Source organism: Dermacentor variabilis, chromosome 7 (assembly GCF_050947875.1).
Source record: "Dermacentor variabilis isolate Ectoservices chromosome 7, ASM5094787v1, whole genome shotgun sequence".
NCBI lineage: Eukaryota > Metazoa > Arthropoda > Arachnida > Ixodida > Ixodidae > Dermacentor > Dermacentor variabilis.
In genome coordinates, this window is record NC_134574.1 from 136,927,003 (window position 1) to 136,941,123 (window position 14,121).

Genomic DNA, 14,121 nt, shown 5'->3' on the forward strand with positions numbered 1-14,121 from the left:
ATATATATATATATATATATATATATATATATATTGTAGTGGGTAATATGCAAGTGGCACTGTAGTTGTAGTGGGTAATATGCATGTGGCACTGTGCGGACTGCCACCGCTGCGGCGCGAGACACGAGCGCGGGTTGTTGATGCGAAGCGCTAGGACTCGTGATCTAGAGCTACCTGCGATCCCTCGAACGAGCTACAATAAACCCCATTTCATTATATATATATATATATATATATATATATATATATATATATATATATATATATATATATATATCACAAGGCCCCACCCTTCGAACTTCGAGCACCGATGGGGAAATGATCAAGACGATCAAGGCACACGCGAACTCTTTTAACCGAGAGGAGGTCGCAGGTTGCGGAGAGAGGGCTGAGATCATAGTCGTCCTGGCTAGAACAAAGCCTTAACGGGAACACAAAGTTCGGCTTCACCGCCCAACCAATGAACCGCGCGGCGAAGACAAACTGTATGCTCCCCCCCCCCTTTCTCCTTCCACTCGAACAACGTCCGCTATCGGCAGGTCGTCGTACTCTGGTCGCCGCGCGCCAAGGGGAAACGTATAAGAGACGAAGGTAAAAGGCAAAGCAAAAGCGGTTACCAAGAAACACGAAATAGAAAAGGGTTCACGTCGCGAGCGCGGATCGCGGGCAATCTTCGTCGAACGCGAGCGCGCGCGCTCAAACCACCGGTGCTGAATTATGCATGAGGTTCGGCTCCCCCTTGCAGCAGGGGTGCACCGCGGCGAAAACGCCGGGCACCGCCAACGCCGTTCCGTCTCGCGAAAACAGGTGCAGCGCCGCATTCCACGGAAGCTGCGGGGCGTTCTGAGGTGGTCGCCACTATGGCGTGCGGAAACAAAAAAAGTTGATGACTAGTTAGTTATGCCAGCGCACTGCTAGTGCGCATCGCCTACTTCATAAAATCGTAAACCGCATGCGCTTCTTTTAACTATTCAAAGTGCACTCACCACCCTTACAGTTCCTGTCGCACTTTTCTCGCGCCTGATGGAGCACGTCTGCGGAAACACCGTCTGCTGTCTATTCTGGAGGCAGACGACGACATACTAGCGGACATTTCTCGCTCGTGGTCATATTTGTTAGTGCGTCGTCTGCCCTGCAATACAGATAACAGACGACACAAGGCGGCTGGAAATAGAGCGACAGGGACTACAATATTAAGGAGAGCATATTGAAAAGTTAAAGCGCGAATGCCTTGGGTTTATACTACGAGAGCCAACCCTCTACAGCCTACACGGATGCGGCGTCTTACCCCAGACGAGCAGCCACAACAGCGACCGTATAATCGTCAACAAAGAAAGTCGGAGTAGCATTCCCCCGAAACAATCACCTCCAAGCCGAGGAAGCGACCATAGCCCTAGCGCGCTCCCAAACAGAAATTTAAGTCACGGTGACCTACTCTCAACAGGTATGTTGCGGCTTCGCTAGCGGCAGAATTCATACCAACGTGTTCAGAATCATCAATCAAATGCCGCCAACGAGATCAGTCATGATCATCTGGGCACCTGCTCACCACGGCATTCCTGGCATCGAGATCGCCAAACCTGTGGCTCGAGGTCTGACCCGCCGAGGAGGAATCCGAGTCCAGGCACATGCACCCTCTAGTCTCGTACCAAGACATCACATAACATTACAAGCTCACCCACAGAACATACCCTCCCCACACAAGTCGCTACCTAAAGAGCAGGAGAGATTCTTTCAAGCTCTACAAGTCGATACATTCCCCCACCCGACCAGAAATCACTTCATAGCCCCTACACAATTCTCTCCGCAATGCCACATGTGGTAGCGAGGAGATTCTTCAACCCGTCCTCTGTCACTGTCCTCGCTAAGATTTACAGAGACGATGGCTAGCAATCGCGATAGCGGGCTTTAATTAAAATATCTTTAACAGCGAAAATCACTTTAGAATGCCAAGGGCATTCTAAAGTGTAACGAGGGCACTGTTGCAGTTTTTAAAGACAACAGATTTGGACAAGCGGCTGTAGCCTGAACTGTTGTTTATAGTGATAAAATTACTACTGTGCTATGCAGCGATGGTATGCGGTGATAGTGACCGACTGTGACCATGTATAAGTGTTCCCTTTGTTTCTCTCTCTCTCTATTTCCCTATCGATCTGCCTCCCCTCCCCTCTCCCCGGCGTAGGGTAGCAAACCGGATCATCCCCTCGGGTTAACCTCCCTGTTTTGTCTCTTTCTTCTCTCTCTCTCTCTCTCTCTCTCTCTCTCTCTCTCTCCGCAATGCCGCTTCTGCGGAGAACCCGGGTCCCTCAGGCATACAGCAGGGGGTTGCAGACAGCCACCACTAAAACCTCCAAATCCTTACCACACCAACGAGTGAGAGAGCTCGTTGGTGTGGTAAATCAACACCGAAAATTCTACAGCGGAACCCTGCGAGACAAGTCACGAATAAGGAAGAGCATAAGCAACGACTCGACGATCTCGAACATACTAACGTCAAGAAACGAGAACCAGCGTGAGAATCAAAAAGCGAACGTGTTCGCACTAAAGGTATCTGTTCCGCTTACTCGGGAACCACAAAAAAAGGAGAAAAGAACAGGAAAAAACAAATCACACAAGGACTGCGCCTCTATAAGAAATCTCGCACGTTCTCGCGGTCCTCACCACACGCACACGCCATAAGCCGCCACGCCCGGACAAACCACAGGCAGGCCACATGGCAAGCCACATCACACAACGCAACTGACGGCTGGTAAGCCACAGCCACTCCTCGCTTCGTCGCAGAGAGAAACGAATACGCGAGTTTAGACGGGGAAAATTAAAAGCAGCAAGAATTGAGCCGACGTGTCATCCACATGCCGCCAGAGCTCCGTCGAGCCGTCTGTCGTTACTTCATTCCATTTATTTACTTTCACTTTCCTGAGCGTCCTACCCGCAGGCGAGCGAGAAGTGCGGGTTGTTCCTCGCGGTGTTACTTCCTGCGGTTGTCCGCAAGCGTTCTATTACACTTATTACTTTTTCTGTCTTTTATTTAATTATTTTTTCCATTCGGCCACACCATCGCGGCAGCCCACGCCTGACTCGGTATCGCGCCATTTATTTTTACGAAGACACGTGGTCGACCCACATAACTATAACCCGAACGTTTATTTATTTTTATTTGTTCTTCAGTTTTAAACAACACTGCTGCACCCACCACACATTTGTACCATCTTTTCTTGCCCCTACTGCAAGCCGCCGCTGAAACGCCATCTCCTTTTTTGTTTGGTCTGTACGCACAAAGCAAACACACCTGAAGCTTAGACAGACAGATAGAGAGAGAGAAAGAGAGAGAAAGGGAGAATTCAATTAAATGAAATTAAACTATCTCGACACAGGATGGCCCCGAGCGGAATCAAGAGACACGTGCGAGTGGAACTCTCATCCGTCGCAATAAAAACACAGACTGGGGTTATTATCGCAGTCGGGATATAAGTACGGGCGCCCCCCCATATTGAGTTTACTTCTACCCAGAGCTTACCTACTATACCTTCGTCCCAAGTTCTCAACCACCGCCGGCGTTTCGAGTGCCCTCGAACGACGAAAGGGGTCCAGAGGAGTTCCCGGCGCCGCGTTTGTTTTGATTAGCGCCAGAACAGCGGTCCGGCCAGGAGTACGGTCGTCGCTCTGACTTATTGCCTCTCGGACGCGGAATGAAACTCGGACGAGTGGTGTGGAATAGATACGGCGTCCCAGCATGGTTAGAAAGAGAGCTGTAGGAGCACGAAGATGAAGCTGAGCAAGAGGCCAGGTCGGCAAAGTATTCAGTGGTGTGAGTGAGTGAGTGAGTGAGTGAGTGAGTGAGTGAGTGAGTGAGTGAGTGAGTGAGTGAGTGAGTGGGTGAGTGAGTGAGTGAGTGAGTGAGTGAGTGAGTGAGTGAGTGAGTGAGTGAGTGAGTGAGTGAGTGAGTGAGTGAGTGAGTGAGTGAGTGAGTGAGTGAGTGAGTGAGTGAGTGAGTGAGTGAGTGAGTGAGTGAGTGAGTGAGTGTTAGCGAGATAGAGATATAAAAGAGTTATTAACATAACCACGAATCAGCTATTAGTGCTAGTACATCTCGAGGGCGCGAGTAACGATAGTAATCTTTCGCGATCAAGGGATACCGAGATGGTGAGTAGGAGAGTAGACAGATATTAATATGTCAGATAGAAAGGCAGGCTTCCAGGGAATGTGGCAGCCACTTAAAATAATGAGATCCCGTATTTCGTGGCTACCTGTTTCATTTTTACATTCTCCTTTCCTTATGGTTCGCCGCGTCGACCGCCCGATCCTGCCAATAACGGCAGCGAGGCTTCGTCTGAGCCAGTGACTTAAGAAGCTTTGCCTCAAGAGCCGCTACCTAAATACGTCGAAACGAAGAAATCATTTTGCTCAACATCCACTACAGCGACTTTGGTTAAGTTTGTTGCATTTAAAAGAAAAAGTTCAAATCGAGTGGCTACAGGAACTGAATTTTTTTACTTGGGCTATCATTTTTGTTTATCCCCTTGCGAAATTCGTTGAAAATCACAAAACTGAAGAAAAAAAGGAAACTAGTACCATGTTTCTAACTCTGTAACTCAGTAATGAATAAGGATATCACAATTCTGTGAACTGCACCTAATAATACATAAACTATAGGACAAAATTAATACATCTCGAGGTTGCCAGGCTGGCAGTTGTGAAACTGCATCTAATAATACAACTTAAGCAGACAAAACTGATGTATCATACTATGCATCACGCTCAAAATAAGGCACTCGCAGGGCTTCTGTCGAATAAAACTTTTGCAAAGCTCTCACAAGAACAGTAACAAATTCTCGTAAGCAACAAACTCGCATATCAAATTTGTCCGCTTCAGATAATTTACGCGATGCATTTTACAGAACTGCGAGTTTCTTGGGTTTTTTTTTTTTCGTGCCGAGTTGCTGATTCTCAGACTACATGCTTCACTCTTTCTCACCTTACCAGTTTTCGGCAATGTCATAAAATAAGTACCAGGTCATCGCAAATTGAAATTCTGCTTCTACCAGTTGCTAGACTTTAGCTTTCTGTTTCAAATGCAACAAGTTTTGTTCAAATTGGTCCAGTGGTTGGTTTGTCATATTATTTCCACTCTTTACGGGTATTTGAATGGGTGAAATCAAGAGTTCGCCCCCTAGCTAAAGCTTCCTCTTAAGGCGAAAGGAATGGGAAATGAGACGTGTCGTTACGAAATTCGGCTCCGAATGTCCAATGAAGCTGGTCACCAATCGATATCGTTACCGCTAGCGCGTCGAACCGTGGAGTCGAGTGAGTAACGGGGCATTCGACCGATCGTTTCAGAGAATTCCGGCCGCGCTGCAATGGTCGCACACAAGCCAGTAAACCATACGCTTTTCTGCGTGAATGAGTGGCCTCCGATGGAGGTAACGAAGTTGCCCTTATCGCTATTAGGCCCGCTTGTTCTTGTTATACAGCTTTAAATATATCTTGCCCAACCTCGGTAGCCCTGTCGCAGCGTTCTGAAACGATCAGTCGAAAACGACACGCGTGAATGGAAGAGTACGTGTCACGGCGAGAGTTAATCGAGACCGCTAATTTGGGCCAGTAGGAATGTTGGATTCGTGGTTACGAAAATTGAGTGCAAACACAGGGGGACGAAGAAGGAAATGCGCGACACGATTGCTGCGATTGAGTCCCTTGCGTTTGCGCTGAATTGTCGTGACCGTGAATCAGCGAGAGTTGCACAGATGGCGCCGAGAGTACGGAAGCTGGAATTAGCCTGTCACGTGACTCGGTGATACGAGCGCACTATACACGCGTGCCAGAAGTGCAACTCGGCGTCGTACTGTCGACTTGTTGTCATGCTGGCGCTGAGTGCCGGTGCTCTGGACATTCGGCAGAACATACTCAGGAAGGTCCAAACCCAGGCCGTCCAGCAGATCTCGGCGGCCCTCGAAAGGTAACGACCGAGCGAAACCGGAGGGAGGCTGCCACCCCAAAAGAGGGGAAGGCGCGGTCGACCAAAGGGAATAGTGCGGCCGCGGCCGAAGTAGAGGCGCCACACGCCGCGAAGACGTCATGGCCGCGTGACGGTAACGCCTCCCTAACAGGGGAAGGCTAACCGTACTGCAGGCATTCACAACAAATTTTCTTCACTCACTCACTCACTCACTCACTCAGGAGGGTCAGAATCGAGCCTAATGTTACAGGTGTCTACACCTGTTGGATGACGGACAACAAACGCGCTAGCTCATGTATGCAGCACCTGTATCGCGCAGGGTTGCGTGCGTTTAGTTGGCCCACCTTTCTTTTATTTGTGTACTATTTCTACGTTGTGAAAAAACCCTTCGAATAAAAATTGAACAAAAAAGAAGCAACAGTGTGGGTTCACACAACATTTTAGGGAAGCGTACTCCAGAGCGCACTCCCCTATGCCACCAAGCACGCGAGCTTTTGCTCGTGAACGCCGCGCTAAAACGCACTAATAGCCACCTCACCGACGAGCGCTGATAAACGAGCTTGCCAACCTGACCGACGCGATAGAAATAGAGGGGGAGTCGCACGAAACTGCCGATTAAAAAGTCAAAGGAACGAAATTCCAAAGTGGTCGAAAAAAAAAAGAAAGAAACAGCATAACACATAAGGAGAAGGGGTCACTGTCCCGATGACACGTTAACGAGGTGCTTATCTCTCCCCGGCCATTCAACGAAGCGAAATGGCCGCCCCATCTTAAGTGCGTATAGGAACGAACGTACGCTTAAACACTCACGCACGCACGCACGCACGTGCAGACACACACATAAAAACGACAGATTCGCAAAAGCAAAACGCACTCGCGCGATCTCACACAGAGAGACACACATAACACCCAGACACAAACACGCGCACGAACACGCACCCACACTCACACATGCACGTAAAAAAAAGACACGTTAACGGAGGACAGAAGCAACAGCGCCCCAACTTCACAGTATTCGAAACTTTCTAAGCGTAAGCGCTCTGCGCTTCTGCATGATGGCTTCCTCATCACAGTATAGCAACAGCAGGCACGCGTTTCTCAAGCTGTTTGGGTTCAACTTAAAAACTTCGGACGATTATTTTTTTTTTCAATGTCTCGCATCAATTTTGTTCACTTATATTTGCTTAGAAATGAACTCCACTTCAGGGCCTGCCATTTCGGGTCGCAATTGAAGTGTCCATACAAGGGCGAAAGAAAAAAAAGAAAGAAAGAAAAGAAAGAACAGAAACGACAAAGAAAAGGTTTCCTGTCAAATGAAGCCAGCGTGAGCATCGCGCGAGCGTTCCGGTTGAACAAAAGCGACGCCGGCACATTGAGCGAGAACGCAAATAACCGCGAAATACATCGACGGTGGCGGATGCACCTTGTATCCAAGAACAGACAGGAACAACGCAAAACTATGCCGGGACATAAAAAATTCAAACAGCGGATCCGCTACAACAAAGTTCGAAGCGACGCGGTCTGCGACCAAGGAGATTCGGAACCTCGCCGGTTTAATTAGAAAGTCAGCTAGCAAGCCGGCTACGTAGCCTGCTAGCTAGTCGGCGGGAGGTCGGTTCATTACGGCGCCGGCAATTTTTATCCCGCTTGCCTTCTTTATCATGCGGCTTCCTTCTTCGTTTGCGCATCGTTCCGAACCAAGCCGAGTGCCTCTGCTTACCGCGCGACGCCACCAACAAGGAAACAACCAAAACGCCCCCGCTCAGTCAAAACAAGTAGTTTTCACCGGAGCACACCGGAGTTTGGCAGCGAAGAAAACGCTACGGACAAAGAAACAAAGACTGAATCAACTCGGCGAGGACAAAGCGAGAAATGCTGGGAGAGCAATGAAAAAAAAACAGTGATAAAGAGCCGCCCAACCTAAATAGCGTAAACAAGCAAATTTCAATTAGTTACTCAGACACGAGGGACTCGAACTAACAACAACGGCAAGACCTGTTCAAGTAAATGGCTTTCAGTTATTGTGTCTTTTTTTTTTCTCTCTCTCTCTTTCTGCCATCGTCCTTAATTAAACAGCCACGTAAAATTCCACGGCCTGCTGTCCTTTGATGCTGTCTGCATTTCTGGCGGATGAAAACGACGGACAAAAGAACCCGCGCAGACCACGTGCTTCACAGCGGTCTCAATGTTCTTATTCATTTATTTATTTCTCAGCAGACTGTTGGACCTTGGGCCGTTACAAGGGTGAGTCACAATAAGAATTTCGACTAGCAGTACATATCGTACATGGCAGAAATACAAAACCATAGGTAATACGAAACAAATTGAATTTCTTATATTAACTGACCGAGCTCCGGCGCCACGGCAAACGTCAGAATTTGCGCAATATCCACAAATCCTATTATTAAAGGGACACTAAATCGAAACAAGAAATCAGTCAAAGCTACTAAAGCATTGCTTGACAACCCTGCAGGCAGTCATTTCAAAGGAATAGTTTGATTATTAGATGAGAAAATGAAGGTCCAAGTATCAGTACTTGAATTTCGCGCGGAAACCCCGACGCCGGTACGTCAGTTTGACGTCAGGGATTCCAAAGTATGTTTTCGCATTAGGGCCGCGTTGGCTGTGTAAAGGTTCCCGAAACTTGCCATGTTTAATATGTGGTTCTTTTAGAACACAATGTGGTCAATATGTACCACTATATAATTAAATAGGTCATAGAAGATGCCATCAAAATCCACGACGCCACAGCGACGAGGTGCGGGAACTTCAAGTCTTTCGTTCTGGCGCTTCTTATGGTTTACCAAGCGTCTTATCGTGGTAAGAGTGGTGTTTTTGGTGTCATAGAATGGTAGTTTACTGATGTAGAAGAAATCATTTTTTTCTCTTTAGTGTCCCTTTAGGCTCCTCTGATTCGAAATCAGTTCAGGGACGTAATTGCTTTAGCGATTCGGTTATTTTTACAGACTGGTGTTTTACAAACGTGAAAAGCCCTTTCGTTTGAATACTCCAGTTACATGCTGAGGATATCATTTCGATTTAAATTCAGAAAGTAACCGTCTCATCACGTACCTTGTCGTGAAAGTCATTTTTGTTGGCGCCCAGACACACAGACGATAGTGTAACGTCGCGTAGTTAGGCGTTGGCAGATTGAAGCTAAATGCTGGGTTTTCTTCGCGGCTTCGCGGCTCCTTTCCGTCGCCCTGAGGCGACGCAGTTGCTCCGTCAAAGGACGCGTCAGGTTTCACGAAATATGGCGGCAAGAACGTAATTCAACCGTTTTCGCGGAGTTGCGCGTGAATTTGACTCTATACCCGGGATGAATTCATAATCGCTTCCGACTTAATTTCGAAATGAATCAAAGGCAATATGCAAAGGTATGATATTCCTGGGTCCCATCCATCTGGAGTAGCACGCTAGTCGTACCGCCAGGCGGACATCTCCAGGATCCATTAACTCTCTATCTATCTATCTATCTATCTATCTATCTATCTATCTATCTATCTATCTATCTATCTATCTATCTATCTATCTATCTATCTATCTATCTATCTATCTATCTATCTATCTATCTATCTATCTATCTATCTATCTATCTATCTATCTATCTATCTATCTATCTATCTATCTATCTATCTATCTATCTATCTATCTATCTATCTATCTATCTATCTATCTATCTATCTATCTATCTATCTATCTATCTATCTATCTATCTATCTATCTATCTATCTATCTATCTATCTATCTATCTATCTATCTATCTATCTATCTATCTATCTATCTATCTATCTATCTATCTATCTATCTATCTATCTCCCGGATACGAAGGGACTGAAGAAATGAAATAACACAACGTACTTAACGCATTTTCTTTAATATTGACTTTCTGTAGCTACATAACTGAAGTCAGCGAGCATTCAAAGCACGTTTCGCTAGACAACGTTACACGTGACACCAATCACGAGAAACGCGCAGTCAAAATGCGTACGCCGAACGCACTGCTGCTCCAGATGGGTTCTCGTACTGCGTGCTAACACAGAGCGGAAAATTTCGTTTCCGAAAGCACTGCGTTTTCCCCAAGTATTTTTGAGCACTTAATTTCCCGAAACTGCTGCAGTGCTTGGAGCTTGTAGTAGAAGAATGGCAGTTACGTTCGTAATTCCAAGCAGTGACGCAATTGGAGGAGACATTCGCAGACGTGCGTGAGCATTCTCCTTTCGGGAAGAGGCTAACTTTAACCGCCAGAAGCCACACTCTTAAACAAATACACATCCATTGGGGTGTGTGTTTGCCACACAACGATAATCGTCATGTGTTTCGCTTGCGTTTCCTTTCTTGACAACGCTGCGCTCGCCACTTTCCTGTCGAGAATGCTCTGTCACGCTGATAACGCGCATGCCGTTCGTGACTTGGAAGTAGCGAGCTCGCAGCGTTACAAAAAAGAAATGCGGACAAGACAGATGCCAATTATTGTTGTGCCCGGCAAGATGGACTCCAAGGAAAGTTTACGCCCCTTGAGTCGTATTTTGCCAATGTGACAAGGCTGCCTTTGACAAATATAGGTGAACTTATCCAAACATTGGCCCAACACGTTTGGGGCACTTTAGCCTTTTTTAGCCAACTTTTATCCCACAGTGTGCCTATATCGGCGGCCCCCATCTTGGCTATGGATTGTCGTTGTAAAAAAGTATTTGTTGAGTGTTGGCCAGGAGCTCGTCCTGAATATCCCTGTAGAGTTTTCCTCGTTCATTAGTTGCACTGCGGGACAGCCGGCTAAACGTTAAATCTCCGTGCTCACACAGGCTGCCTGAGAAGCACAACACGTCACCTAGAGGAACGCACGGAGAGGAATTGCAGCAGCGTTTTCCTTGCATGTTTTCTTTCTGTTTTTCAATGCATCACGTGAGTAGACAGCGGGAAAAAATGGCGCTCTTGTCAGCAAATAAGTCGACCCTAAAATTAAGGTCAGCAATGTTCACAGCCAACACATCAGCAAAAAAAATAAAGAAAAAAAGACGAAGAAAGCCTTGTAGCACTGCATAGGAAAAGCTGACAGCAGGCTACAAAAAAAGGTAAACGCCGGATTAAGCTGCAAAGAAAAGTCGTTTTCGTCTTCCAGACTAACGTTCCACACCGACACGCATGGCGCACTCATCCCGACGCGGAGGTGTTGGGATCGTTCCCCACCTGCGGCAAGTTGTTTATTCATCCATTTTCATTTCCATTAATTTATCGTTTGTTTTTTTTTGTTTTCATTTATTAACCACAAGTAAGTTCCCCTATGTTGTCCTTGATGTCAGTGTTTGTTGGCTTCTCATGATTATGACTAATAAAAGTCGGGCCCCTCGGTTAACCTCCTTTCTTCTCGTGCACTAAACATACGGAGAACAAAAGCTCGCGCGCCCGAGGCAGCTGCGTGACAAATCTCGCGACGCGGAAAAATACATTCGCCGAACGAAGCGACGGCGACCGCAAGAGCGACGCCTCTCGCAACAAACCTCACGAAATGGTGCCGGATACACGCGACGGCGAAAAAAAAACTCGACCGTGTCTCTGACGCGCACAACACCTTGAGTGACTGCCGCACCGAAACGCGCTTCCCCGCAACTCATTCGTGGCATACCACTGCCCCGCGCAACACGCTAGCCGTGAGGGAAAGCGAACGAGCGACGCGCGAGCGAATGCGTCGGCTTCACAGCGGCGCGCGCGAGCCTCGTGGCAGAAAAAGCGTGCAGCACGGCGAAGCCGGTGTATGCCGCGAAACGGGAAGTAACGCCTAACAGGTAACCAATGTGCATTGTGCTAGCCAATACAAAACATTCATTCATTCATTCATTCATTCATTCATTCATTCATTCATTCATTGTTGATCGACTTGGAATTTACGGAAGCAATGTATGCAGGAAAGAAAGACGTCTTCGCCACCGTGTTTTGGAGATCACCCACTGGGGCCCCAATAACCGGGCGATCACTTTTCCAGCAAAAATATCGCCGAGATCTATTTTGCAACGCAAGCTCAAATTACACGATCGACGCGTCCGAAATTTCTAGACGATGCAGCATTCGCCACGTAGTCATTCAAGTACCAAAGTATGTGTTGCTACAACTCAATATTTCGCGTAACCACAATGTTAGCTTCTTGCCGTCTCCGTTGCTGTGTCTTAGCGGAGAAAAGAAAATGTTTAGAGCTGCTTTGAACGGAAGCCTGATTCCTTTGCGCAATTACTGCGTTCACTTGGCATCAACCGTAACACATTGTATGGATGGCGACAGCAGAAAGTGCAGTTGCAAATACACCGTTTTCAGACTCGGAGCAGAATCGCATAAATGTGCGAGCCAGTCACGTTCACTCACTTTCGTGACGTTACGGCGGAGGCGAGCTTCTTTCAAGATCGTCGTTTCTCGAGGGAAACCGTGTTCTGCAGCGCGAAAGCACAGGTGGCATGCGCAGTGCGGTCTAGTGGGCAGAGCTCGTGCTAAATTCTTAGGCTAAGAGATAAATACACTGCAAGTGATCGGTTAATACTAGACCATTAATTATGCGCCAATGTTTACCTAAACTATTTCAAAATACAGCTGTAGACAGATAAAGAAATGGAATCACATGCCCCCAAACTGTGACTCTGAGTGACCTAAACTACGTCAAGAACCGGCAAGGGCGAATAGATATTATAAGTTTAACGCCCCCAACCTAAATGGTGTATTATGAGGGAGGCAGCGGTAGAGAACCCTGGATCAATTTTGACGAAATGGATTAGCTTATCGCGCACACACAAAAAAAAACACGCTACAAGTCATCATCATCGACGGAGGGTGGGACGGGACGGGGTTGATCCCCTTTTTCCCCCTCTCGCCCCACAAGAAAGCTGACGGACCAGTTTTCATTAAGGTTCATTCTCTCCACACGAGCGGTCACTGCATGCCGCACCCGCGAGAATGCGGCCTCTTCAGGCGGCAATCGAACCCTCGACCAATAGCGCTCTGCGGCAGAGCGCCACATCCACCGAGCCACTGCGCAGCGTTCCACTGTAGCCAAGGTTCGTCGCTCTTATACGACGTTAGCACAACTCCACAAAACGCGACGAGAAATGCCAGCGTGGGAAGTGGGCGCCTGCCCAGTGCTCCTGTCGGCATGCTGCACCGTACTGCACGGGCCGAGTTATAACTTCCCGTCAAGAGAATTGCGCGTTAGGACGCGGGCGGTGGTCGGCCGTGAGGGGGCGTTGAGCACGCGGTCAACTTAATTGCATTCCAACATCGGCCCGTGATCACCGGCGCCGCTGTGCTCGACGCGGTGTAGTGCGTGTATAATCACGCATTGGAGCGCGGGCACGCTAGGAGGTGTCGCGGGGGAAAGCCGGCTTGCAGGCGATGAAAACGAAAAGTGAGTGTGGGGGTGGGGGGAGGCGGGAAAGGAGGCTATAGGAACGAAGGAGCGCGGAAAGAGGGTGTCACGTGGGCCGCGCGTTACCGCCTGAACCGCAGCGAGAGAGACCTATCCTCCGCCTGGTGGCATGGTCGGTTTAAATGACGCTGGCGTCAGGATGACGCAAGAGCAATTAAATACGTGTGAGAAAACGAGAGAGAGAGAGAGAGAGAGAGAGAGAGAGAGAGAACAAAATTGTTGCGCCTTCACCGTGGGGCTGGGTATACTGTTTTTTATCCGAGACGGGATAATTAAACACTATCTGCCGCAGGTAGTGCAGTTTTGTCAGGTCAGCTGGATTATTTGTGTAGGTGGCACGGCATGTTGCTTGCATGACAAATCGCAATATGGCATTATATGATCATCAAAGTTTCCTTTAATTAGGTTCGCAATTATTCACATTCAAAGTACGCATTAGAGATCATGATAATGGTTTAATTTTTTGTGCCAGTGCACCCGGCTTTGAAGCCCATCATCCCACTCCTAACTTTTTTTTTCTTTTTTATGTATATTGAAGAAAGCTCGAAACGAGGCGATACAATAACACATCTACCTATAGAGACCAACTGACAAACCTAACATGTGTCAAAGAATGCTTCACAATAAAAAATGCGCGGATCCCACGAACTGTGGGAATCGAGGAAAGCAAAGTTTTGGACGCTGTTTGCTTTAATTGACGATAATTAGCGGTCGAGCTGGCGGCGAATGTGTTATTTCTTCAGCGTTTCGGCGAATA

General features: G+C 47.6%; 1 protein-coding gene across 1 annotated transcript in view; it reads right to left on the reverse strand.

The window, feature by feature from the left end:
• The window catches only part of LOC142587970 (beta-1,4-glucuronyltransferase 1-like), a 365,814-nt gene that overhangs the window by 277,515 nt on the left and 74,178 nt on the right, over window positions 1-14,121 (reverse strand). The gene's annotated exons all lie outside the window — the stretch shown is intronic.